The sequence below is a fragment of the Typopeltis vanoorti genome, chromosome 5 (genome assembly GCF_054136105.1).
Source record: "Typopeltis vanoorti isolate ZY-2024b chromosome 5, IOZ_Tvanoo_1.0, whole genome shotgun sequence".
Lineage (NCBI taxonomy): Eukaryota > Metazoa > Arthropoda > Arachnida > Uropygi > Thelyphonidae > Typopeltis > Typopeltis vanoorti.
In genome coordinates this window covers 34,925,897-34,950,799 of record NC_143553.1, presented here as the reverse complement: position 1 = coordinate 34,950,799, position 24,903 = coordinate 34,925,897, and the positions used below count along the sequence as shown (strand labels likewise).

The 24,903-nt window shown below is 37.0% G+C and overlaps 1 protein-coding gene across 2 annotated transcripts in view; it reads right to left on the bottom strand.

The window, feature by feature from the left end:
* Mitofilin (inner membrane mitochondrial protein mitofilin) overlaps positions 1 to 24,903 on the bottom strand; it is a 263,003-nt gene that overhangs the window by 15,962 nt on the left and 222,138 nt on the right. The gene's annotated exons all lie outside the window — the stretch shown is intronic.

Sequence of the window (24,903 nt, the reverse complement as noted above, 5' to 3'; positions counted from 1 at the left end):
AGGAAGTTAGTAATGATGTAATTTTTTCATGTAGTACTGTCATATCCCGTACACCTCTTGAGGGTACATGGCAGGAATTTGATGATGACGATAAAATCATGTAGAACTGCCATAGTATGCTGTGCATCACTTGAAAGTACGTGTCAAGAAAGTTATGATGATGGTGATGAAGTGAAAAAACTAGAATGAATTATAAAATCAAGAGTGATAAAATCAGAAAATTCTGCTTAAGAAAATCCAGGTTATCTTTCAAAGATGTGTTGAACAATGAAAGAGTATTCAGGCAAATTTGTATGTCTACAGGTGCAACAAGGGCAGAAATTTCGATTTTAAAACCCAATGTATTTTTGATAAGTAGAGGGGATTTGCCTATTGTAGAGAGTAATACAGGTAAATGTTTAGCATATTAGTAACTAAGATAGCCAATGTGGCTCACTACAGTTCTTATTCTTACTGGAATATATGGTTTATGAACCTTGAGGAATGTATAATGTATGCTGATAGTAAAATATTAGTTTTTTCTTACATCACAACTGGTGACTTTGAAGTTAGTTCACTGTATGTTGACTATGATCTTCAGCAAGCAAATGATATATCGAACTGTCTGCTGAGAATTAAGGTGAGCTTCCTGTAGTATTCTTCATCATCATCAAATTCCTGTCATGTACCCTCAAGGGATGTATAGGATATAATAGTACTACATGAAAAATTTACATCATTACTAACTTCCTATCTACAATTTTCCTCCAAATCAATCTGTTACTTGTCAAGACTCTGATATTATCATTATCAGATCTTATATTTCTAACGTCTAAAGCACATTGTACCGTATCAATCCAGCTATATCTTGGTCTTCCTCTGGATCGTTTTCCTGCAAACCTGGCAGAGAACACTTTTTTTGCTAATCTTTTCTCGCCCATTCTGTTTAAGTGACCATACCACCTAAGATTAGCTCTGCTAATGCATTCCTGGATGCTGACAATGTCAGGTTCTTTCCAAATATCCTCGTTTTTAATATGATATTGCCATTGATGCCATCTGTTCACGCCTATAATCTTTCTCAGGACTCTCATATCTGCGGTCTCTAGTATTTGGTCAAGTGTTTTACTTTTGACCCTGAGCTCTCAGATCCATAAGTTAAAACTGGTTTGAACACTGTCTTGTATACAGCTAATTTAGTGTTCCAACTAATTTCTCTCTAATTCCATATGAATTTATTCAATTGACTTCCTACCATACCAGCTTTGCTGATTCTGTTGTCTATTTCTATATTTAATTTACCATCTTCAGTAAAAATCGTGCCTAAGTAGCTGAAATGTTTTATTTGTTCCACAGGTTCTACATTCACAAAACAGTTGACATTTTCAATGATTCTGCCTATTTTTATTGTCTTTGTCTGTTTATTGCAGACCTTCATACCATATCTATTATAACAGTTATTCAATTTAATCAGAGAATCTTGCAGATTTGTAGCGGATTTATTAGAAGTATAACATCGTCCGCATAAAGCAAAGAGCTGACATTAACATCTCCAATTTTGATATCATGTTTAATACCACTTTCCTTCATAATGTGATCCATATAGATAATGTACATCCTTGTCTCACACCAGATTTAACATTGAACCATCTTCCTGTACTTCCTTCAATTCTTACTGCTGACTTACAACTCAAATAAAGACTAAGTATTGCTTGATATAATGCCCCATTGACACGATATAACTGTAGTGTATTGAAGAGCTTCTCCCTTGGCACCTTGTCATATTCCTTTTCCAAATCGACAAAACTTAAATACAGACCTTTGTTATATTTCCATGATATCTCCACTATTTGTCGTAAAGTGAAGATCTGATCCTCACAGCCTCTATTTGACCTGAAACCAGCTTGTTCTTCACCAAGCTTTTTTTCCACAATTCTTCTCAACCGTTTCTCAAGTATACTTGAGAAACGGTTGAGAAGAATACTGAAATATCTTACCAGGAACTCTCAGTAGGGATATACCTCTGTAATTCTCACATTCAGTTTTATTTCCCTTTATATATATGGGTACTATGAGAGCTTTACTCCAATCATCGGGAATTCGTCCCTATGTCCAGGCATTCTGAACTATGCAGTGCAGTCCCTATAACACTTTTATACCACCATACTTGAGCATTTCTGGTCAAATATCATCTACTTCTGCTGCCTTTACACATTTCAGGCCTTTGTTGGCTTTTTCTACTTCAAGTATGGATATGTATTCCTGACTGCATGTCTGTTGAATGTTTTTTACTACTGTGCTATCACTGCTTGTTTCATTTAGCAATTTTTCAAAGTAATTACTCCATACTTCAAGGATATCTTTTTCTTCAGTTTTCATGGCACCTTTATCATCTCTAATTCCTTTTACAACACTCTTTCCTCCATTTCTGAGCTTCTTCAATAACCTCCAGAATATCTCACCACCTTCTTGATATTTATTTTCTATGTTCTTGCGAAAGTCCTCCCATGACTTTTGTTTAGCTAGTTTTACACAGTGTTTAGCTTTTTCACATTTGTCTCTGTATTCTCTAAGAGCACAAGCTGACTTATTTGACAGGAACTTTTGATATGCTTTCTTCTTTTCCTTCACTGCCTCTTTAACTTCCTGTGTCCACCAGGGAGGTCTGATTTTTTTATCCTTGCAGACAACCTCACCACATGCCTCTCTGGCAGAATCAATCAATGTTTTCTTCCAGGCTTGCCAATGAATCTCCAAGGTTTGGTTCCTGTTTCAAATAATCTTTGTGTATTTTAGTCTACAATTCACATCTGAGAGATGCTCAACTTTCATTCGCTTTAAAACTTTCTTACATGTTATTTCTTTTCAATATGAAATTTAATTTTATCCTGCTCAAGACTAAATAGTGATCACTTCCAATTTCAAATCCTCTCTACACTCTGGTGTCCTGCACCAGGGAGAAAACATCACTATCAACAATAATGTATTCAATGAGACTTTTCTTATTCCTTGCCTCTTCTCTCCATGTGAATTTGTGCACATTTTTATGTTGGAACATGGTGTTAGTAATAACCAATTCATGTCTTGAGCAGAAATCCAAGAGATATTTGCCATTATTATTAGCTTTGCTCTTTTCTCCAAATTTTCCCAAAATATTTTTGTATGTCTGACAATCATTTCCTACTTTGCTATTCAGATCACCAAGAGAGGCCCAACTGTTCCTTTTTCATTGTGTCAGTTGCTTTTTCTAAAGCCTCAAAAAATTTCCCCACTTCTTCCTTAGTAGAACCTTCTGTGGGACCATAAGCACAAATAAGTCTCATTGTCCAGTTACCCATTCTCATATTTGCCCACATTACTCTACTTGAGACTGCTGCCATTCAAGAAGATTAGTCTCGCATTTTGTGTTGAATACTATGGCTACTCCTTCTTTTTCTTGATTGTCATTGCCTGAATATAACATTTTGTATTTATTGCTCAGAAAGATCTCACCAGTTTTTGTTTTTTTTGTTTCAGTCAACCCTATTATGTCGATCTGGTACTTATCTAATTCCATTCAGGCTTCTTATGTTGATAGTACAGATCTTTAACTCTGGTGATGTTGAGTTGGGATGTGTTTTCAGATTTGTTCCAGTAGCTGACTTTTCACTGTTCGCCCTGGTTCTCTGTCGAAAACAACGGGGACCCTTGTTTAACCGGGTGACGCCCCAGCCAGCATGAAATTTTGTCATGTTGTACCATCATTTTGTATTTTGGTTTAACCAATAGGAATACAATATGGTTGGCTAAATCCCAAATTGCCAGCCCATCCTCGTTCGTTCAGTATCCAGGTAGATACCCAACAGGGTGCACCACGAGAAAGTGAGGATTGGACATTAGGTCAGAAGCCCTAGTCGGTTCTCCGCATTCCTTTAAAGGCTATGTGGGTCTCCTCTCAGTTATACAGCTTTGACCCTTAAGCACCCCTGTAGTATTCTTTCCTAACCCAAATTACTCTTTTCCCATGTATGAGCTGTCACTCTAATTAAAATATTGTTCCCTTTGAGAGAGCTGAAGGCTTAAACTCCAACTTGTCAGTTAGGGCTATTTGGAGTTATGGTTGAAGTGAATAAAGCTATGAAATGTGTTACATTCATTAATTGTGTGTTCTTCTGGCTAGTCTGGCACAATGAAACCCTGCCACCACTGTCAGATTACAGGAGTAGCTTTACATAAACTCTGTCTATCAAATAAAAGAAATTCATTATATTTTTTGGGATTGAGCACATAATGAAACCTCCTAATGGAATTTATCAGATCTATTTATCTTACTTTGGCTTATCTGGAAAATATGTGGTTCTTCATTGTAAGAAATACAAAAATGATGTAAGTAAAATACTACAAGTTTTGGAATCTGGCTGAGATTTTCAGAACATGTCAATGCCTCCACATATAGTATTCACTGAAATAATATACACATCCCACACAAGAAAACAGGTTCCTTACTGGAAAGACTGTGTAAAGAAAGTTCAAAGGAATTATTATATCATTATAATCTGAATGACAAATGGACTGTTTATTCTTTATTTTTGTTGCACAAAGCAGTGTTGCTTAACATCACTCATCACTGTTATTATTTGTTAGTTGTCCTTTCCCCACCCTCCACAAAATGAAAAATTCCAATTGAAATCCTGTATGACCCTTTCAGAAGTTTATAAGTCTCAATCATATCACCCCTCTTTTTTCCTGTTTGTTAGTGTCTGCAGTCTACAAATTCTCAATCTGTCTCTATAATCAGTATTCCACAATCCTGATATCATTTTTAACACTCTCCTTTGTACTCTCTCCAATATATTAGAATCACAACAGAAACCAGGAGACCACACCTGAGCACAATAGTCCAAGTGAGGTCTTATCAAGGCCTTGTAAAGAGGCAAAATGACATCCTAATTTTTACATGTGAATGTTAATTTCAGCACTGCTATTATCTTTTGAGTTGTATTTGCAATGTTTGCCATATGGTCATTGAACTTCAACTTCCTATTTATTAACACTCCAAGATCCCTACCTCATCAGTTTCTTCTAGCATAATCCCACCAATATAATACAACATTGGATATCTAATCACGTCGAAGTGAATGACTGTACACTTACTGACACTGAACTGACAGCCATTTTCCCATGCCCATAATTGCAACCTATTCAAATCATTCTGCAAGTAGTGCACATCAGCAACATTCCTGATTACTCTACCTATCTTTGCATCATCAGCAAATAGCTGAATGTTGCTTGTCAAATCCTTCCCAATATCATTAATGTACAGATTGAATAACAGTGGACCAAGCACTGATCCTCGTGGTACACCTCTGGTTGCCTTAAATCATCCAGACTCACATCCCCCATATACCGCTTTTTGATATCTGTCAGTCAGCCATCCTCTTATCCATGCTGATATTCTATAACCCAAACCCATTTTCACCAATTTATGCAAGAGTCTATCATGCTATATTCTGTCAAAAGCCTTAGCAAAATCCAAAAGTATCAGGGTATATCCATTCCCTTGTCTAGTTCAATTCACAATAGAATGTGAGCAAGTTGCTAAAACATGACCTTCCCTTAGTAAACCCATGTTGTTCATTGTAAAGTAGAGATTCACTGTCAACCCATTTCTGAATGCGAGTCCTAACCAATTTTTCCCAAATCTTCACCACTACTACTCCTCAGATTCTAACTGGTAGATAGTTGGATGCATCAGTCTTTGCACCACCCTGTGCAATGGAATTACCATACATTCCTTCCATTCCTGCAGAATCTTCCCTGTTCTGAGATTCATATTAAACAGCCTGGTCAAAGAAATAGCCAGTTCAGTTGAACACTCTTTTAGCACACACATGTTGATATCCCATCAGTCCCTATTGCTGAATTCTTATTCAATTTATGCAACAGCTCTAATACCTCGTCCTCCCATACCTGCGTTTCTTCATCTAGCGAAGCAGTAGCAGTGAGCTCAATGTTGCGTTCACCAGGTTAATAGCTTCTAACAAATGGGCATTCACTAGCTGAACAACCTCTTCTGCATCTGTAACCTCTGACCATCTGGATTTAGAAGAGTTATCCTTTCATATTCATTCTTTCTTTTACTTGCAACATATCGGTAGAATTCTTGTGGGTTGTCTTTAGCAAGGAAAGCCAGTTTCTTTCCATACAACACTTGTGACTATTCTAGCCTGCTGCTTATAACATTCATAACTGACATCATCCTTATGAACATGGTATTCCTTCCACATCATCCTTTTCTCACGAATCTCTTGTTTAATAAAATTACACATCCATTTGACTCCTACCCTATTTATTCTTCGAACTCTCAGGATACATTCTGATATCACATCATTTAAGTATTGTTTAAATGCTTCTCATGCACTGTCGATCAACAGATCCCATTCCACTGAACTCAGTATACTCCTCAGTTGGTAATAATTTCGTGGTTTGTAGTTCAGCATGTAACTTTTTCTGAATGGAACATTCATGAACTTAGTCACTTCCCAAGTGAGTATCGGAAGATCACTGTCACCAACGAAGCAGAGTAGTTACGTCTTTAAGTGAAATGCCCTCTGACACTATAATCAAATCTAACACTCTTTGACCTCAAGTTCCTTCTGTCACATGCTACTTGAGGAAGTTGTCCTGCAACAGTTCAATAAATACATTTTCATTCTTCTCGTGAGATTCTACTGCTATCCAATCAATATTTGGATAATTAAAGTCTCCCATTATGATTACTCTTTTCAAGCTCATCTTTTCTATTTGGTGATGCATTTCTTCATCCCTAGCAACTGATCCACCAGGTCTGTAACAACACCCCAGTATATAATTGATCTTGTCAGATTCCATCTCACACCAGATGGCTTCAAACTCACTGCCACATGAAATATTGTTAGTAGTAGTAGTGCTACAATCATAGGTCTCAACTCTAACTGGATTCAAGTCATCCGATATCATTAGCAGTACAAGTCTCCTCTCCTATCCTCTCTATCCTTCTGAGGTCGCAACATACTGACTAAGGCAACAAACTCTAACCTCTTTGTTTTATGATACTCCTAGCATTCATGTACAGACATGATAATCTACCTGTTTGTTCTTTTGTATAGCCTTGTCTGCAGTCTGCTTGACACAACTGGACAACTTGCAGATCTCTATTCTTTTCTAATGCCTTATATGTAGACTTCTAATATGTAGACATCTTTGCACACGTTTGATGGGTCCGAACTGGATGAACACGAAGTCGAAATCATTCTCTCCTCATCAACATTTACATGACAAAGCCCATTCCTGTCATTAACAGAATTATATAACATTGTCGCTCTTACACTCACATTCACACCATTCCTCCCTTTATAATTTAGTTTCCCTGACTCTCTGTGTTAGGTCTAATACCAGTTATTAGTTTTTCTAGACTCCTGATACCAAACGCATTCAAGTGTAGGCCGTCCCTCTTATACAAATCCAATCTTCCCTCAAACTCACTCCACACACCCAAAAACTCGCATTCATTCCTTCTACACAGCCTATGCATCAAATCATTTGCCATCATAGCCCTTTTTCTTCATTTTTATCATAGCGAGGTAATATACTGACAATTTTCCCTTTCTCATTCTTCACTCTTGCCTCTTCCAACAACGCTTTCATATGCTCTCTCATACTGAACTTATTGCCAGTCAAGTCATTAGTACCTAATACCTACAGTTTTGTTTATTTTTCTTTTCTGTTTTTGAATTGCTTCCTTTATATTCTTAATTTTCGTGCCAGGAAAACTGGAGTGAAAATTAAAAATAATAAATATATCCACTATTACTCATAATTTCATATTTACTATGTTAATTCTTCTGGCATATATGTTGGCACTATTGTTCAATCTTTCATAGTGAGGATATTCATGTGATATGCTAGGAACATTCTATAAATAATAATAATAATAAAAAGTTTTTGCATAGGTAATCTTTAATTTACAAATTATTAATATAACTGTCTGACTGATTAATATATCAGTTTACACAAAATATTTACATGAGAGAATCTATTATTTTCAATATTTTTGCATCATTAATTCTAATTATATATTTTCTTTAGCAGAATAACTCCATACTCCTCAAATCTAAAATATGGCTGAAATATGTGTATTATTTGGCTTAATAACCTGACATACATAACACCTTCAACTATTTTAACAGTCAATACATTAAACTGACTTGTGAAAAGATGGAGAGGGGAGGAGGATGAAAATTAAAAAAAAAAAATCTAAACAACCTTACACCTGTAATCCATGAATCAGGATATTACTGTTGTATTAAAGGCATATTACTTAAGAAATACCTTTGTTCACAGGTGCTATTACTCAATGTGAGAAAACCCTCAGAGACTTCTAGAAGGAATATAATATCTTGCATTGTACAAAGAATGTAGTGTGGAAGGGAGTAAATGGTGTGTTTATGAATATTTATGTTTGTGAGTTTATGGTGTGTGTGCTTCTGAAAACACATGCTAATACATTGTCATTACTGCTAGGTAACTATGCAGTGTTTGCTTAGTATGTGAGAGGTATACTTGGGATTGCTACCTGGTGTCTCCATCTGTTTTATGCCCTCACTGTAAAAAAAGAGTACAGTGAGTTAAATATAAAAGAAACAGACCTAACATTTTAGAATTCAGTTGTAAGTTGGCAAGGAAGCAGAACAATTAATGGAAGCTGTGGAAAAAAAAGCAACTTAAATGAACACCTTACAGAGCTAGAAGTACAAAAGGTTGCAAAAGAAGAGAAAAAAAAAAGTGGAAGATCAAGAAAAGAAGTCAAGCCCAAAAAAAAGTTTACAGTGAAAAAACTGATAGAGATGTGGCTGTTAATAAGGCTATTCAGGAAATGATCTCCAACATAAAGAGATTTATCAAAGTATTCAAAACGATAAACACTGCATTTGCTTGCTACAGAGAAATTTATGCAGGAAAGAAAATGCAAACAAGCAGTGTTTATGTTTCTGTTTAAACAGAAAGTTTAAATCTTCTGTAAATTAAGCATATGGTGAAGTATCATCAGAATGCTTGTTTTACTGGTAAGTGCAGATAGGTGTTTATATATATAGTACTGCACTATATACAGTAATTTTATGTTATCATTTGTAAACTGTATTATTTCACTATAAACAAAGAGTAAAATTAGTTGAAAATATAACAGAAACACACATTGTGGAATTCAGGAATGGTAATTGTTAGCATATCCTTAAGGTGCTGAAAGAGTGAAATTAGTTGAAAATATTATTATTATTATTATTACGGGTATCTCCATGGAGCCAGTAGACTCATCGCGGGAGACCTAAACTAGCAAAACAATATCTGTCTCTTGAATTCTTGAAAACATATCTCTTCTTGAATTCATTTACAGACGAAGAGCTCACAACTAAGTCAGGCAATGAATTCCACTCATTCACCACCCACCAGGCAAAAAACCTTGTTCTGACACCTTTGTTAACCACACTCTTCTTTAATTTCCAGAGATGACCTCTTGTTCTTCCATCACTTTCACACAGCTGAAACATTTCCCCTGCATCAATCCTATAAAAACCTTTCCGTAATTTGAATGTTTCTATCATATTGCCTCTTCTTCACCTATCAACCAATCTCTGCAATCCACAAGCTCTCAATCTATCAATGTAGGGAGCATTTTTTATATCACTCACCAACTTGGTCACTCTTCTCTGAACCCTCTCCACAGCCTCCTCATCTCCAAGGAATCCAGGTGACCAGACCTCAGCACAGTAATCCAAATGTGGAAGTATCAATGCTTTATAAAGGGGAATAATAACCTCTTTATCTCTGGATGTCAGTGTGTTCCTCAACAACCAAGTAATCCTATGTGCAATCTTGGACACTTTAGCAATGTGTCCTCTGAACTTCATCTCCCTATCTACCAATACCCCTAAGTCCCTAGCCTCATCAATCTCTTGGAGTACCTTTCCATCGATGTAGTACACAGCTGGTAATCTTTTAATCCCAAAATGCATGACTTTACACTTTTCCACATTGAACTGACACCATTATCTTTTGCCCATTTTACCAGCTTATTTAAATCCTCCTGCAAACTTTCAACATCAGCTTGATTTTTTATTGCACTACACAACTTTGCATCATCAGCAAACAACTGAATATCTCCCTTTAAAAGCCATTTCCTTTATCATTTATATACAAATTAAACAACATTGGCCCAAGCACAGAGCCCTGAGGCACACCACTGGTCACCTGCCTCATTCTGGACTCGGCTCCTCCATACACCACCTTATGGTATCTCTCCCTGAGCCATTCTCCTATCCATATCACCAATTTAATATCCATTCCCATCTGCTCCAATTTGCGTAACATGGGGTATCCTATCAAAAGCCTTAGCAAAATCAAGAAGTACCACTGTGTAGCCAGTTCCTTTGTCCAACTCAAATGTTATTCTATTATGAATAGTTAATAGACTGCTAAGGTAGGATCTACCTTTAACAAAACCATGTTGGCCTCTATAGAGTATCATATCCTGATCCACCTATTCTTGAATTTTGTCTTTAACCAACTTTTCCAATACTTTTACCACTACTCCTGAGATGGTGATTGGTCTGTAATTAAATACCACAGTTTTAGAAAACTGTGGTATAACTTTGCCTAACTTCCACTCCCTAGGGACCATACCAGAGTTCAAACTTAAATTAAATATCCAAGTAAGAGGGGATGACAATTCATTTGCACATTCACGCAACACCCGAGCTGATATTCCATCTAAGCCTACAGCAGTGTTTGCATTTAAATTTTGCAATATATTTAATACCTCTGATTCTTTAGCTTCAATTCTCACATTAGATATTGCTACAGGTATAGAGATTTCCTCACTTGGGTGATAGACTTTTGAAAAGTGATCACTCAGTAACTCGACTATTACATCTGATTTTGTCATCAGCACCCACTAAAGTTATCCTTCCGAAGTCATTCTTCCTCTTACTTGCCACATAGCGGAAGAACGCTTTGGGATTACCCTTGATCTCTTTGGCTAAGGTCTTCTCATAATCTGATTTAGCTTTTCTTACTATGCTGGTAACCTTCCTAGCTTGAGCCTTGTACTGCTCATGGGTGTCCTGATCGCCTTTCTCCTTGTAAATTCTCCATAACATTTTCTTTTTTTGCAGATCAAGCTTGATACTACTGCTCATCCATCTAATGCATGCCTTGTTTGACCTCCTGACCATGGGGACACAATCTGATATTGCTTTCCTCAGATACCTGCTGATTTTTATCCCAAGCACTGCTAACATCTTTCCCTTGCAATATGTTCTACCATGGGATGGCTGCAAGCTCACTCCGAAGCTTGTTATAATTGCCTACCCTGTAGTTCCATATATACCCCTTCTTAACAGAAAAATCCACAGATTTTGCAACCTCCCAAGTCAATACCATATGATCGCATTCACCAATTGGAGGTAACGAGGACACCTTACTTATGCATATAACCTCTGAACCAATAACCAGGTCCAACACTCTCACACCATGTGTCCCTTCAATTATGTGCTGTTTCAAGTAATTATCTCGTAGAAGATGTATGAACTCCATTTCCTTTTTGCTACGTGATATTTCCTCCTTCCAATTGATATCACCATAATTAAAATCCCCCATAATAATCACTAAGCCTCCACTCATTGCACTAATTTGCTGATGCATGAATTCAATATCTCCCCCTGTACTCCCTGGCCTATAGCAGCATCCACCTGTATATTTGGTTGCATTGGTCACTATTTTGCACCAGATCGCCTCAAATGAACTTTCATTCACATGTCTAACATCTTGATATACTACTTTTTTTGGCTGCAACACATCAGCTATCATCAACAGTATTCCTCCTCCTGTTCTATCTTCTCTATCCTACCTGAAAATACTGTACCCATCACATTCAATTCTAGTGATCACATCTTCTGCTGACAGACAAGTTTCACTAATGCCTACAACTTTTGGTGAGATTTCACTGACTAATGCCCAAAAATTCTTCTCTCTTATTTCGAATGCTTCTAGCATTGGTATACAAAAATTGCAGATTCCCTCTAGATCTTGTACCGGCTTTAGAACTGATATATAAGTCACTAACTTCCGTAGTCCTATGCCGATTTTTATCCCCTCTCTTCTGCAATTTATTCTGCATATAAGGATCAATAAATATACAATCAGTGCTAAAGTTTCTCTCTCTTACACTCAACCTTTTCAATATTAGTTTCCCTGCCCAATAACTTCAACTTGTTCAGAAAACAATAACTTCTTCAATTGCTTATGTCCTTCCATGTTAAGATGCAGTCCATCTCTAGCATACAACTGCCTTTTTCCTTCAAACACACTCCAAACATCAACAAATTCCAGACCTCTTTTTTTGCACATTCTTGCAATCATATCATTCATTATCATTGCTCGTCTACTTAACTCGTAATTGTCAAAACGAGGCAGCACACACACTATCCTCCCATTGACAATTTTCCTCTTCACAATATCTAATAATGTTCTTAAATCTTTTCCTACCCGATTTATACTACCTCCCAGGTCATTCGTACCCACCATAACTATCATCTTGTCTGCTTCATGCCCTCTCTTTATTGCTAAAGCCACTCTTTCTATTGTCCCATCAGCCAAGCACTCCTCATGCATGCCACTCTCCATACCCTTAATCATAGAATCACCATATATCTTACCACTCTTAACTTCATTCAAGTCCACACTCATGGACTCATTCTCTACGCTATTCAGCATGACTCTTCCAGCTTCATTACTCAACGCTCTATCTCTATTACTTACCCCCCCCCCCCCCACTCTCACTACATCTCGTTTCTTCTAGGCCACTTGTGGTTTTATTCTGTTGACTCCCAATCACTCCCATACTATTTATTACTGCATCATTCACCAAAGACTCACCCATATGTAATCCTGTTCTAGTTACTTCAGCTAAAGTAATCTCTATAGTCCTAATTTCTCTGTTTAACACATCAAACTCAGCTTTAACTTCCAGTATCTCCTTACCGAGCACCTCCACTTCCTCATGAAGAAGATGAAGGTCATTTTTCATTTTCATAAACTCCCGCCGAAGTTCTTCCGCTACGGTCCCAATGTCAGCTTCCATTCCTAAATGCTCCAGCCTATCCCGACACTTCTCACATACGTCGATATTTTCGTTCTTCTTATTTAGATAGACCGGCCACAGATCCTTCACATTTTTTGGTGCATACATGTAGCAGTTTCCACAACGCATCCATTGCGAAAAATCTAACGCTGAGCCAGCCTTTCGTGTAGAAGTAGAAGTCCTGCGCGCCGCTGACGCATGTTTCTTGTTGGACGCCATCTTTACATGTTGAAATAGTGAAAAAAACGGCAGTGAAAACACAATATATACAATACAACACAGTTCCAAATAATAACACCACTGAAGGACACTTGTATCTAACTGATGCACAACTGCAGCACAATTTGTGACAAAAAGCCACACTATATTTAACTTTAAAAACACATTTTCTAGACTAGCTAAACACGACCGCCACATTTACCAAGGACACTAGTGCCCAAATATGCAGAAACAAAGTCTGCCATTGCTTTTCCCAAGCTTGGATGAGAGAGAAAGGAGGAGCAGAGTTGTACTTATGACTAACAACAACAATACATTAAAAAATTTTCCTGCTATAAACCTAAAGAACTGAAGGAAATCAGAACTAGTTCTACTGAAGAATCACCAGAGGAAATTATGCAGGTTGGTGGTTAAAATTCTCTCAGTGTAGCCAACAGGAACCAACATTTAATTTGTGTGAAGATATCTGCAACCCAAATTGGATGTTGGAACATTGGCACAATTTATGAATCTGGAAAAGCACACTAAATAGCTAAGGTGTTCTGTTTAACAACTGGTAATTAGTTTACGGAATTAACAACGCAAATGAAGTATATTAATTAAAGGTAACTTTAATCATTTCCAAATTTCTTTACCAAAATTTTCTAATAAAAGCAATCCTGTTGGATTACTTTTATTAGAAAACTGAACCACACAGACTTCTTGTGTTTCACAAGTTCTGACGTCTGCACATATTCTACAAAGTCAGAGAGTTATTGCAACATAAAATGTCGACATATTGTCCCTTTGTAGACCCGAATATAGTTGAACTGAAAAGTGGAATGGTTTGAGAAATTTTTGTCAAAGGTTCAAATACAAAATCAGAGTAAAATTCATCCCATATAACCGGGATGAATTCATCCGTAGTTCAGTCAGTATAGACGGAACCCTTAAGTTAGTAAGACCGGAGTTTGAATCCTGTGCCTGACAAAGAATTTCTATCAGTCCTCTTCAACTGAAGGTGAGTTGAAGATCATATTCGGAGATGGCAGGATTTTACTCCCATAAACTCGGGTGTTTTGTCCCGCAATCCAGTCCCCATCAGCACATATATCTATGGCCATAAAATGCTTGTCAGATAAAGAAGACAATGGGAAACCATCTTGTTCTCTAATTATTCCCTAGTAAAATAGCACTGCTACCACACCCACCATTCGGTTGAGGAGGATCAGGGGGAATAATAATTAAGATTTTTTACATAATCTTTTCCAGATTGTGTAAAACACACATAAAATACACAAAACACATATACTAACTGAAAGGAATATCCGTATTGTCCCGCAATCCAGTCCCCATCAGCACATATATCTATGGCCATAAAATGCTTGTCAGATAAAGAAGACAATGGGAAACCATCTTGTTCTCTAATTATTCCCTAGTAAAATAGCACTGCTACCACACCCACCATTCGGTTGAGGAGGATCAGGGGGAATAATAATTAAGATTTTTTACATAATCTTTTCCAGATTGTGTAAAACACACATAAAATACGCAAAACACATATACTAACTGAAAGGAATATCCGTTAAAAAAAAGTTACCACACATATAAAACAACACAATAAGGTGTGACACCTTTTGGCTGCTTCTATATGAAAATATGACTTCGGCATTACTTCCATCAGTATCACCTCTGGGTCTGGCTCCCACCGATGAGACTTCAATAAAGGTCGAAGCCAGTCTGGGTAGTGATTGGGATACTAAGGCAAGTGATGTGAAGTCATTAGCTTTTATATACAAGTTGCCACAGTCCTGATGATATTTCAGGTGCAAACTTTGCTTGCTACACTTGGATAAAGGATTAAACCAAGTATATAATTTCTTGGGATCTTTAATTTATATATAATGCAAATATCATGTCAAGCTTCAATTATATCACGTTTGTCGATTAAAAACTTCAAAGTTTTTAATCGATAGATACACTTTTTTGATAGATACACTTCATTTCACGTCTTATTCATTTTTTGATGAACTGTTCATTCGATGATTTGTAGTTTCAGCGAATTGCCTTTCAATGCATTGCATTCGATGAATTTTCTGGATACCTTTGACTCCATCACATACTACTCTCTGTAGTCTGAGTGTCACCCTGCTCTCCCAATCAGGATGTCATCCTGCCACCAGCTTCATATCCATTTCAATTTGTTCTACTTATGTAATAACAGAGGAAATGGAAACAATGTATAAATTAAATGGCTACACCAGGATACTGCTAGACTTTGCAAAGTCCAGCAGTATCCTGGAATAGCTATTTCCTTTATATAGTTCTGTTGTCACTTTATTATAGAACGTTACATTACTAAACAACACTGTGCTATCCACCAATAGAGTATCATATTACTATCCACTCATTCCTGAATTTTACCTTTAATCAACTTTTCCAATAACTTAACCCCCAGTGAGATACTAATTGGTCTATAATTTTGCTACTTCTGTCTTGGAGCTGCCATTATGTAATGGAACTATCTTATTTTCTTTACACTCCCTTGGAACCTTGCCAGACCTGAGACTTACAACTTCATCAGAAGTACTTCACATTCTAGTGGCACACATATGGACATGCTGTCCAGTCCCACTGCTGCACATTGATATTTTTTAAAATGCTGAAAACCTTCAGTTTGTCTACCTCAACTCACATACCAGTCACTGTCACATCAGTAACGACAAAGTCTCTACCAGGATAATACACCCTTGCAAAATGATCGCCAAGTAGCTCAACTATTTATTATGCTTCTGTCCCCTTCCTACCATCAATTCTGAGTAGAGTTATTCTCCCATAAACATCTTTTCTCTTACTTGCTACATATCAAAAAAATTCTCTGGGATTTACTTTGGCCAACTTAGTTAATTTCTCTCATAATCTGATTTAGACTTCCTTACTGTAGTAGCCACACTTCCTGCTTGTGCTTTGTATTGCTCATGAGAATGCTTTTTGGTTATATTTTGTATATTTTTGTTTATATTCCATCTACGTTTTCCCTTTTTTTTTGCAGCTCCCGCTTTATAGTACTACTCATCTATTTAACTACTACTCCTATTCGAATCATCCTCCTGACCCTTGGTATGCAGTCCGATACAGCATCTCACAAACAATCCCTGACCACTTTTCATGCACTACTGACATTCTTTCATTGTAGTATCTTACACCATGGTAATGACCCAAGCTGCCATTTAAGTTATTCATAATTTCACACGTAGATCTTCTGATGATGTTATTAGATCCAACACTCTCAAACCCCTATATCACATGCTGTTTCAGGTAATCATCTCTTAGTAATGCTAAAACTTCCATTTCCCTTGTGCCATGTGCCCTTTCCTCTTTTTAATCTGTATCTCAGAGAGTGCTTGACCTAGTAATTACATCTGAGGATTTGGCTGTAACAAATATGACCACATTGCCACCAATCGGTGAGAGTGATCATAGGGTCTTAACTTGGGAGGTGGCTAAAGGTGTAGAATTTTCAATTAAGACAGGGTACATGTGGAATTATCGGGCTGGAAAGTATGACAAGCTTAGGAGTTTGATTGGTTCAGTGCCATGGCATGTACAAATGCAAGGACTAGAAGTTGATAGTGCATGGGAGGTAGTTAAGAAGTGCTTGCATGAAGCAATGGCTGACTGTATACCTAGAGTCCGAATAATAAATCAAGTAGCGGTTAAATGGATGAATAACACCATTAAGCTTGAGTTGCAAAAAAAGAAACAACTATGGAGGGAATTTAAGGAGAAGGGTGACCGGCAGGCACATGAACGGTATAAAGCGCAGGCCAGAAGGGTGACGAGTGTGGTAAGAAAAGCAAAAAAGGATTACGAAAGAACATTGGCCATGCAGGCTAAAGAGAATCCTAAACAGTTTTTTAGATATGTAGCAAGTAAAAGGAAAAATGTACATGGCAGATCGATTTTAAAGAATGCCGATGGTAGGGAGGTAACTGAATCAGTTGAGATAGTTGAGTTACTGAGTGAGCACTTTGCAAAAGTATATCATCCAGGTGGTGACATTGCAGAAACGAATAAACCAGTAGATTATACGGGAATTGTGGTTAATGAAGTGGAGGTGAGTAGTCTATTGCATAACCTCAATGTCAATACATCTGTGGGATTGGATGGTATACCAGCTCGTGTTGTACGAGAAGCAGCTAAAGAATTGTCAGTACCCTTGACCATTTTGTTTAATTTGAGTCTCGGGTCTGGGTTAGTCCCGAGTGGGTGGAAAGAGGGGAAAATAGTTCCACTGCATAAAGGTGGTTCCAAGACTGCTGTTGTAAATTACCGACCGATTAGCACATCAGGAATCATTGTCAAGGTCTTAGAGAAATTAGTCAAGAAAAGAATACAGGATTGGATAGATGAAAATGGGATATTGTATGGGGGACAACATGGTTTTGTGAAGGGTAGATCATGCCTCAGTAACTTGCTCACGTTTTATAACACAGTGACGGCTGAACTGGATAGGGGTAATGGGTTTACAGTGATACTACTGGACCTTGCCAAGGCCTTTGATAGGATACCACATGGAACCCTAATCAGTAAATTGGAGCAGATGGTTATAGATATAGGGTTGGTGAGATGGATAAGAGGGTGGTTGAAGGAGAGATATCAAAGAGTGGTTTATTCAGGAGTGGAGTCTAAAAGACGTCTTGTGACTAGTGGAGTGCCACAGGGCTCTGTTCTTGGACCACTGCTTTTCAATTTGTTCATCAATGATATTGGAAAGGATCTGAGAGGAAGTGTTCACTTGTTTGCTGATGATGCAAAGTTGGGTAGAGCAATTGTGAGTGCACAGGATGTCAAAATTTTACAGGATGATTTGGATAGTTTGGAGGACTGGGCTAGGAAAAATGGATGTCAATTTAATGTGGCAAAGTGTAAGGTTATGCACTTTGGGGTGAAAAGAATAGCAGCAGTATATCGCATTGGTGGAACCATACTCCAGGAGATTGATGAGGCCAGGGATTTGGGAGTGTTGGTGGATAGGGAATTGAAGTTTAGGGGGCACATTTCAAAAGTAACTAAAACAGCTCACCAAATCACTTGGCTTCTGAAAAATACTTTAACATGCAGAGACGAACAAGTTGTTGTTCCTCTGTATCGAGCCTTGATAAGACCCCATCTGGACTTCTGTGCCCAGCTATGGGCACCAGGGTTTCTTCGTGATAGGGAGGAAGTGGAGAGGGTCCAGAGACGAGTGACCAAGATAATAGCAGGTCTGTGGAATGAACCCTATGAGAATAGGTTGAAGATTTGTGGGTTGCAGAAATTGGATGATAGGCGAAGGAGGGGTGATATGATTGAGACATTCAAATTACTGAAGGGTTTTTATAAGATTGATCCAGAAGATATTTTTGAAAATATGACTGGTGGTGGGAGGACTAGGGGCCATGCATGGAAGCTGGGCAAGAGCGTGGTTGACAAGGGTGTTAGAGCTAGGTTCTTTACTTGGAGAGTGGTAAATGAGTGGAATAAGCTTCCAGAGTCTGTTGTGGGTGCTACGACCGTGAATGAGTTCAAGGCAAGGTATGATAGATACTGTGTGAATGTTGAATAGTTGTTCTTGACATGATGTTAGGGCCTCCCTCGATGAGTCTGTCGACTCCTTGGAGTTTCCCGGAACAACAATAATAATAATAATAATAATCTCCAGAGTTGAAGTCTCCCACATGAATTGCTTAGCATCAAATTAGCACTCACTGTGCTAATTTGATGATGCACCCACATCTTTCTCTGGAATCCTGCTCTATTGCAGCAACTAACAAAATATTTTGTCCTCTTAACTCTATCTCATACCACATAGCCCGAAATGAACTATCTCCCTCAGTTCTAAAATCCTCAACTTATATTTTTGTTGGTTGAAGATCTTCAGCTACCATCAATAATACTCCTACTGCTGTCTTATCCCCTCTATCCTTACTGAAAATATATCATCATCATCAAATTCCTGCCATGTACCCTCAAGGGATGTACAGGATATGATAGTACTACATGAAAAATTTATATCATTACTAATTTCATATCTATAATTTTCCTCCAAATCAGTCTATTACCTGTCAAGGCTCCAACATTATCAGATCTTATATTTCTATCTTCTAAGGCACTTCTTACTGGTTTGAGGGCAGCTCGTCCAAGATTTTTTGTCCTTTTATAAGTTTGTCCAATAGAACACTCGTCCAGTATGACATTTCGTCCAATCTCAACTCGTCTGGTCAGACATTTCATCCAATTTCAATTTGTTCCATCGATGTCAACTGACTATTATTGTCACCTGTGTCAACTGAGTAACCTACTACTACTATGCAAACTGACTAACCTGACCAACCAATGTGTCAACTGACTAACCTGACCAACCAATGTGTCAACTAACTAACTTAACTAACCTGACCAATCAATGTGTCAACTGACTAATCTAACCTAACCTAACTAACCTGACCAACCAATGTGTCAACTGACTAACCTAACCCAACCCAACTGACCTGACTAATATGACCAACCAATATGTCAAATGACTAACCTACTGGATGAGAAAAGTAATAGGATTGGACGAATAACCTCAAACCCAGGTGCTTTCAGGGCATTTCGTCCAATTATTTTCAATTGGACAAAATGTCCTACAGGACGAATAAGATTGGACGAAATGTCCTACTGGACGAGAAAAGTAATGGACGAAATCAAGGAATGGACAAGATTTTGATTGGACGAACTGCCCTGAAACCCCTTGGACTAATCTCAAACCCAGGTGCTTTCAGAGTATTTCGTAAAATTTTTTTCAAATCGAAATAGGTAGGATTGGATGAATAACCTCAAACCCAGGGGCTTTCAGGGCATTTCGTCCAATTATTTTCAAATTGAAATAGGATTGGATGAATAACATCAAACCAAGGTGCTTTCAGGGCATTTCGTCCAACTATTTTCAATTGGATAAATAGCAGTGGATGAATAAGATTGGACAAAATGTCCTACTGGACGAGAAAAGTAATGGACGAGCTACCCTGAAACCTTCTTACCATATCAATCCACCTATATCTTGGTCTTTTAACTGCCAACCTGGCAGAGAACACTTGTTTTACTAATCTTTTTTTGCCATTCTGTTTAAGTGACCATATCACCTGAGATTAGCTCTGCTAAAGCATTCCTGGATGCTGACAATGTCAAGTTCTTTCCTAATATCCTTGTTTTTAATATGATATTACCATTGATGCCATCTGTTCATGCCCCTAATCTTTCTCAGGGCTCTCATATCTGCTGTCTCTAGTCTTTTGTCAAGTGTTTTACTTCTGAACCAGCTCTCTGATCCATAAGTTAAAATTGGTTTGAACACTGTCTTGTACAGCTAATTTAGTGTTTTGATTAATTTCTCTCTTATTCCATATAAATTTATTCACTTCACTTTCTACCATACCAGCTTTGTTGATTCTGTTGTCTATTTCCATATTAAATTTACCATCTTCACTAAAAATCACGCCTAAGTAGCTTAAATGTTTTACTTGTTCTATATGCAGTTGATATTTTAAATGCTTCTGCCTATTTTCATTGCCTTTGTCTTGTTATTGCTGACCTTCATACTATATCTATTACAACAGTTATACAATTTAGTCAGGCAATCTTGCAGACTTGTAGCAGATTTATTTAGAAGTATAACACCATCCACATAAAGCAACTTACATTAACATCTCCAATTTTGATATCAGATTTGTATACTTGTGTATATCTTACCAGGAACAGTCAGTAGAGAAATATCTCTATAATTCTCACATTCAGTTTTATTTCCCTTTTTTATATATGGGTACTATGAGAGCTCTACTTCAATTATCTGGAATTCGTCCCTCTGTTAAGGCCATCTGAACTATGCAGTTCAGCCACTATAACACTTTTAAACCTCCATACGTGAGCATTTCTGGTCGAATAATCTACTTCTGCTGCTTTTCCACATTTCAGGCCTTTGATGGCTTTTTCTACTTCAAGTATGGATATATATTCCTGACTGCATGTCTGTTGAATGTTTTTTACTACTGTGCTATCACTGCTTGTTTCATTTAGCAATTTTTCAAAGTAATTACTCCATACTTCAAGGATATCTTTTTCTTCAGTTTTCATGGCGCCTTTATCATCTCTAATTCCTTTTACAGCACTCTTTCCTCCATTTCTGAGCTTCTTGAATAACCTCCAGAATATCTCACCACCTTCTTGATATTTATTTTCTATGTTCTTACCAAAGACTTCCCATGACTTTTGTTTAACTAGTTTTACACAGTGTTTAGCTTTCTTAAATTTGTCTCTGTATTCTGTATTAAGAGCACAAGCTGACTTATTTGCCATGAACTTTTGATATGCTTTATTCTTTTCCTTCACTGTCTCTTTAACTTCCTGTGTCCACCATGGAGTTCTGATTTTTCTATCCTTGCAGACAATCCAAACCACATGCCTCTCTGACTGAATCAATCATTGTTTTTCAATATCTCTTTAAGCTCACAGTTACCTTTGTCTAATCATACTAACCCATTCAGATTAAAAAGCTGGAGTACTGTACCTGTTCATTCATGATTATTTCTGCATTCACACTCATTTGTACTAGAGGTGGCTAGATACATACTTTACTACACACCCTTCACTCTCAATACCTCTAGTTTCCTGATTAATTAATTAATTAATTAGGGAAACTAAGTCTCAGCTCTGACAAGGTTCCAAGGGAGTGGAAAGAGGATAACACAATTCTATTACATAAAGGTAGTCTAAGACAGAAGTAGAAAATTACAGATCAATTAGTAGCTCTGTAGTGGTTATTAAAGTATTGGAAAAGTTGACTGAAAAAATTCAGGCATAGGTGGATAGGAATATGATACCCTACAGGGGGCAGCACAGTTTTGTAAAAGGTAGGTCCTGCATCAGTAATTTATTCACATTTAATATAAGGTGACAGAAGAATTGGATGAAAGAAATGGCTACATCATAATATTACTGAACTTTGCAAAGGCATTTGACAGAATACTGCATGGAAAACTATTACATAAGTTGGGAATGGATATGAGGAATGGGGAATGAATATGAAGCTGGCGGCCTGGATGGTGGGGGATGATAAGATATCAGAGGGTGGTGTGGAATCAAGGTGAGTGAGGATGACTAGTGAAGTATCCCAAGGCTTTGTACTAGTACTTTAGAGAAGTGCATTACTTTACATTTTACAACATTGAACCTATTACATCCAAGTGCTCACTTGGATGTAATAGGTTCAATGTTGTAAAATGTAAAGTAATGCACTTCAGAATGAAAAGATTACACACTTCGTATCATATTGATGGTACTAGTTTACAGGATCTGGGAGCGATATGAAATTCAGAGGACATACTGAAAGAGTTAGCAAAATAGTTCAGAAGATTACTTGGATTCTAAAGAACACACTGAGAAGTAAAGATAGAGAGGTTATGATCCCTCTTTATAAGGCTACAAAGATGGAATCATAACTTCTAAGGGTGTGTTTAGCTAACAGTCGTAGGAAAGTGGATATGATAGAAACTTTATAAGTTACTAAAGGGATTCTATAAGACTGACACAAAAGAAATTTTTAAATACATGGGGAATACAAGGGATTCGCACTTGTCTAAGTGTGTAGTTAGTAAGGGTGTGCAGACTAGGTTCTTTACTTGGAGAGCTATGAATGAGTGGAATGGATTGGCAGAGGTGTTTGCTTGGATACTGACTAACAGCGAATAGGTTTAAGGAGATGTATGACAGGTACTGTGTTAATAGCTAGTGTGGGCTCCAGCAATGAGTCTTTTGACTCCATGAAATATCCATATAAATAACAATATATGTAATAGGAAAAAATAAACTGTGAAAACAAAAACCTGCTGCAGTTGGTTTCTTGAGATTAGAAACAAAACTAGAATGAGAATGTATAAAAGAGAATGACAATAAATGTTGCACACAAGTGAAACTTTTTATTCCATAAAACTACCAACATAATTTTCAGTGTAAGAATGGGCTAAGTTTGGTTCTGACATAAGATGATGAGCATTTATCAGCAAACTATATCATTTTTATAATGCTTATTTATAAGTTTGGTTCTGACATAAGATGAGGAGCATTTATCAGCTAACTATATCATTTTTATAATGCTTATTTATAAATATGTGGGGAAAGTGTTACTTAAGGATAAAAAGCCAGCTAACTGAGAGGAGATCTCACAAACTTTGTCAGGAATGAAAATGAACCACATCGGGCTATGATCCAACATCCAACCTCACTATCCTGTTACTAGGTGCTCACTTGGATACTGAACAAATAAGGATGGGATGACAGTTTGGGATTTAGCTAACCAAACTATATTCTGTATTGGCCTAAACCCTACCCAAATATGATGATAAAACATGATCAAATGTTATGTTATGTTATCTGCAGCACAGCTCAGTTGAACAAGGGACTCACTGCTATTTCTCCTAGAAACCAAGGAAAACAGTGAAAAAGTCAGTTGCTGGAACAAACCTCCAAACTCAACAAAACTGAATGTACCACTGATATAAGAAGAATAGATGAAAAAAAAAAAAGAGTGGGGGATGGCAGTGGAATTCCATAAATACCATATCAAACTAACTGGTGATGATCAGATAAAAATGACAAAAACAGGTGAAATACTTCAATAATAGTAATCATACGATATTATATTCAGATAATATTTTCAGGAAAAAGAAGCAATAGCTAGAAATGAAAAACTTCTTGACACTCTCTCCTTCCCTCTACACACAACTTCAACAGCAGAAGGTTGTAATCTCAGGGAAAAATAAGAGAAAATGTTACAAAGAATGGAAGTACCAGAACTAGAGGAATTATATGAATCACATCATTAGAAATGGAAGCTGATATAAAAAAATTGGAAAACTGGTTCCTGATGGTGACCTAAACAACAGCACGGACTTGGCACAGCACAGAATAGATACAGATCACAACATCCTATGGCCTGAAACATGCTTACTTCATCAATCTCAGTATAAATTTGAACTCTTGTTTAAAGAAAGTGCTGAGGCCTTACTTCACCATCGGAACTTAAATAGGAATGACTGCTTCTCTCTATGATATGAGAAAGTATTATTTTAATCACACATCAATAATTTTTTTTTTTTTTTTTTTTTAAATAGCTAATAATTTATCAATATTTCCTCAGTTATACCATTGTATTGTTTGATGTATAACTTCATGTAGCTCTCACTTTTTCAACTCAATCCATTGTTTGCATTCTACTTTATAATTAATTATTGTTGCTACTGATGATGGCCTGTAATATTCAGGCTAAAATATGAGGCCTTAAATAAATAATATTACTTATCCTATGTGCCTTTTTGTGGGGGAAAAAAAAAGTAAAAATAAAAAAAAAACCAAAAGAAGTCAGGATTTTGTAATATCTAAGCAATCTTGGGTATAGTACGCATGCTACAGAAAGCTTTTTTTCATTTGGTTATAAATTAAATTAAACTTGACAAGAAATTATATTGTTTAATCTTTTATCCAAATGTAAGCAAACA